This window comes from Tenrec ecaudatus, chromosome 7 (genome assembly GCF_050624435.1).
Source record: "Tenrec ecaudatus isolate mTenEca1 chromosome 7, mTenEca1.hap1, whole genome shotgun sequence".
NCBI lineage: Eukaryota > Metazoa > Chordata > Mammalia > Afrosoricida > Tenrecidae > Tenrec > Tenrec ecaudatus.
In genome coordinates this window covers 112,941,724-112,946,114 of record NC_134536.1, presented here as the reverse complement: position 1 = coordinate 112,946,114, position 4,391 = coordinate 112,941,724, and the positions used below count along the sequence as shown (strand labels likewise).

Here is a 4,391-nt window from a genome sequence, read left to right as displayed (position 1 = left end):
TATATTGATGCTTTAATTGTTATATAAGGCACTTACTTATCTTATGCTGGCTTTTTCCTTGAAATCTATTTTGTCAGAAGTTTATTTAACGCTGTTTCTCTTTATTAGTTTCTGTTCGTTGGATCTATTATTTCATCCTCTGATTTCTCATCTATTTTTTCTTTTTGTGAGGTGTCTTTTGTGGTAACATCTTGTTGGACCCTATTTTCTTATCAATTCTGTACCTCTGTCTTTTGACTGGTACATGTAATACATTTGATTTTCGTGTAATCAATGATAAATATGAATTTATTGTCATTCTTTTGCATTTGAGGGAATGCTCATTTCTTTGTTTTGCATACATTTTTGGCACTGAATCCATTTTCTTATCAGATTTAGTATTAATTTTCTTTTAGAATTAGTGTTCATTTTTCTTTACTGTTGCTGATCTTGTGTTTATCAAGTCATTATTATTTTTATTTCAGTTAGATTTCCTAACTTTGTGTTCATATTGTAATTTATTTTTATCTTCCTAAGTTTAAAAAAAATCTATTCCAGCTGGTTATTTTCCTGAGTGTCTCTCATTTGGGAGAAGTTTGTTATGATTTTAAATTAATAAATGAAATATTTAGAATATTCTCAGTTTTGCTCTCTAACATAGTGACAATCAATAGATATAATTCATAGAAGCAAAAACTGTTTGGGGGGGGGAATCTTCAGTATATTTTAAGAATGTAACATTGTCCTGAGACCAAAACATTGAGAACTGTAGACAGCCAGGGGGAAAAGACAGTTTGTTCAGTAGGGTTGACTATTGTTTTTAAGCAACATTTATTGCACACAAATACCTTTCTGAGAATTCAAAATACATTTCATGTTCATGTTTCCTATTTTCAATGAGTTTGTATTAAAGAGAGGGGGCAAATATGGAAACCATGCCATCTCATTACATTACAATCCATGGTAACAGAGATCTTCCTGGAGGTTTGATTGGAGAAGAGAGGACTGTTATTTTATCCCCACCTGAAATACTACCCACATCATTTTGGAGGTTACACCTCAATGGAGCTTTGATAGAGAAGTGCACTTAATAAAGAATGCATAAGAGAAAGTTGGGCTAAGTGCCAAAGGTAGAGATAAGAACCACTGAACAAGGAATTGGAGGCATGCAGCTCCATGGTGTATATATCGTTGATTTTGTCTGTCCGTAGACTGTATTGAATGGGAAGAGAATGGAAAAGCAGTTAAAGTCGTGAGACCATGGTTCAAAGTCACCCTGCCTGTGGATCCTTTCCTAGGTCTTCTCATGGGTGCAGGGCTTTCCATGGCTATATTCCCAGAGTACAGTGCTTCTCAACCTATGTTTCGCGACCACTTTGGGGGTTGAATGACCCTTTCACTGGGGTCGCCTAAGGCCATCGGAAAACAGAAATATTTCACAATATATAACTACATATTTTTGTGATTAATCACTCTGCTTTAATTATGTTCAATTGGTAACAATGAAAATACACCTTGCATATCAGATATTTACATTATGGTTCATAACAGGAGAAGAATGACAGTTATGAAGTAGCAATGAAAATAATTGGATGGTCGGGGTTCACCACAACTTGAGGAACTGTCTGAAAGGGTCACGGCATGAGGAAGGTTGAGAACCGCTGCAGTAGTAGTTTGTAAAAAATAGCTGTGATTTAATAAGCCTGCAAACTGTATTGCACTCTGTTTATATGCTTAACATACTGCCTAGAAGGTACCATTGTTCACTGAACAACTCTGAATTGGGGTTCTCCCTTTTCACCGAACCAGTTTTACAGTAACACCCACGTTGAAGCAAGGGCAGTTTGGTGCTATTCGGCAAGGCCAATTTCACCTGGCAGCGGGAGGGGGCGGGAACTGGCAAGGTCTCAGGGACAGATGGACTGATTAGGAAATGGGTTAGCATTGCGGCTCAGAGAATGGATGAAGGTGGCCCAGACGGTGCGACATTTCACATATCCTGAAACGCGCTCTTCGGCGAAGCCCGGCAGAACGGCGGGATGCTGCGTGAGGCATGCGTATTTTGGAGCTGGGAACGAGGACCGATACACAGAAGCATCTGGAGAAACACAAGAATCCGGCAAGCTTGCTCTGACGTCTAAGGTAAACAAGGGCACTGCTGATCAAACAAACCTGCCTGTGTTCGTTGTGAATAGAGGTTTGTGAAGAATCCAAAGTGCCCACAAACAAAAGTGGCCCCTCACCAAAAGCCCCCCGCCCCACCGAAAGCAGCACGCGCATCTTAGACGGGAGCCGAACTCGCCATCTGTGGCTCCGACCTCCCTGCGAAGGTGCGCGAGCTCCGCTCGGGGTCGAGAGCGCCTTTCTGCGGTCCATCCATCTGCACCTCCGGGCCAGTGTGAAGATGATGTTTTTATTTTGCTGTACCAAGGCAAAAATCATCTTAGAAAATGGGCTTTTTCAAGAATTTTAGAGGACAGTATTAATCTTTAGTAGACTAGCGCAAATGAAGTCATTGCGCGGTTCACCTTTAAAAAGCAAGGAAGAGAAATGTGGAAAATTATTCAAGGTGACAGCAGCCACCTTCAACTTTTTGCATGCCAACAATGCACATTTCTGGAGGCACGACCTGAGTGCAACAGAGAATGGAATCGGTGTAATCTATTAGGGCGAGCAGGGGACGCCACGGACAAAGAAAAACTGAAAAAGAATGCTTAGAATGTAAAATCTGGGCAATGCACCACGTTAAAAATCGGATCGTACAGGAGACTCTCTTGCTCTCTACTCTAGAGCAGTCCAAAAATGAGATCTTCCATGTGCTCGCTCCTTCTAGAATTACTGCAGTAATCTTAGTCACTGTGCAGAGTCCAGTGATCTATAGATTCAGCACGTATTTATATTTGTGTATGTGTATTTTGTAATCACCTATTTTTTCTGCATAGACTTTTGGAAACCTTATGGTTTATTATTAATAGGTAAGAGACCTATGTTAAAGAGAGCAGCAGGATACAAAGGGTTTCAGATATATGTATGTATGTGTGTATATATATATATAAATTAAAATGAAACACAACTTTTGGTTTCTGTGGGTAACATAATTAAAACCTCAACTTTGTTATTGTATAACATATCAAGGGCTTAACTGAGAAGCAGGAAAGAAACAATTTTAGAACAGGCGAAACTGATAATAACAAGCAATTCTAAAACCAAGGCAGCTTATTACTTTGAGAATTTTAAAGCACTGCTTTTAAGTTAATTTCTTACAACATTTCAGTAAGAGTCATTTTCTCCGTTTAAAAATCCCTGAAAGACGGCAACTGTGTCAGTGTCTGAGCAACCAGTTGGAGGGTTTGCTTTAGAAAATTGCTGCAGGAATTCTGGTTTGGAAGCCAAATTTGCAAAGAAGGCTCATAAGCTGCCAGCCGCTCTGCAAACAGGCCTGACCCTCGTGGGGGCCTACAAGGGTGACACTGTCTTTGTTGGAACAGATAGATATCAACCCATGCCTCGGGAGGAATGACTGTCGCTGACAGGAACTGCTCGAAAATACACTTCCCCACTCCTAACATTTACCGTGTGGTTATCGTCAACCCAGACACAGATGTGCCAACCAGCTCATTTCTTCCAACTTGGGACTCCATTTCTGCTCCACTGGCTGCCTTCCCACAGTTGGGATGGCTGATCACATGCGGAAGCAAATGCTTCTTAGGTACCACGCTTGCATTGGGGCACCACGACTTTTGGGAGGGTAGATAGGACGGGATCTCACCTCTGCAGCATCCATCTCCATGGACCAACTGAGAACTGTCATGTCACCAGGATTTCTGGTTCCTTGGCAGCAATGGTTGTATGTGGAAATAAATTTCAGCCAGACATGGAGGAGGAGGAAGCCAAGAAGCGGGTGAATGAGGCTGTTGCAGTCAGCATCTTCAGTGACTTGGGCTCTGGAAGCAACCTGGTTCTCTGCGTCATCAGCAAGAGCAACCTGGGTTTTCTCTGCTTCTTCTCGGTGCCCAATAAAAAGGGCAGCAGGTTTGGCCAGAACAGGCATGAGGTAACTGCCATCCTCACTGAGAAGGTTACCGCCCTGGAAATTGAAGTCCTGAAAGAAGCTGCCCAAACGATGGCCCCTTCTTGTCTGTGTCTGTGAAGGCTGGCTGGCTACTGCTCTAGAAGATGGCATCCCTCTCCCAGTAAGACATTCCCTTCACCAGAGTCTGGTGAATGAAATGCAACACAAACCAAATTGGGTGGGGAAAAACTATCCCTGGAGATGAAAAGTAGCACATTTGAATTGTGAAGTGTTAATTAGTAAAAGCAGCGCCACACACACACACACACACACACACACACACACACACAGAGAGAGAGAGAGAGAGAGAGAGAGAGAGAGAGAAAGACAGAGAGAGAGA

General features: G+C 41.9%; 1 pseudogene; it reads left to right on the top strand.

Annotated features, from left to right (window-relative positions):
- The first annotated feature begins 1,941 nt into the window (after positions 1–1,941).
- LOC142452462 (proteasome subunit beta type-7 pseudogene) lies at positions 1,942–4,129 on the top strand (annotated as a pseudogene).
- Positions 4,130–4,391: the final 262 nt, after the last annotated feature.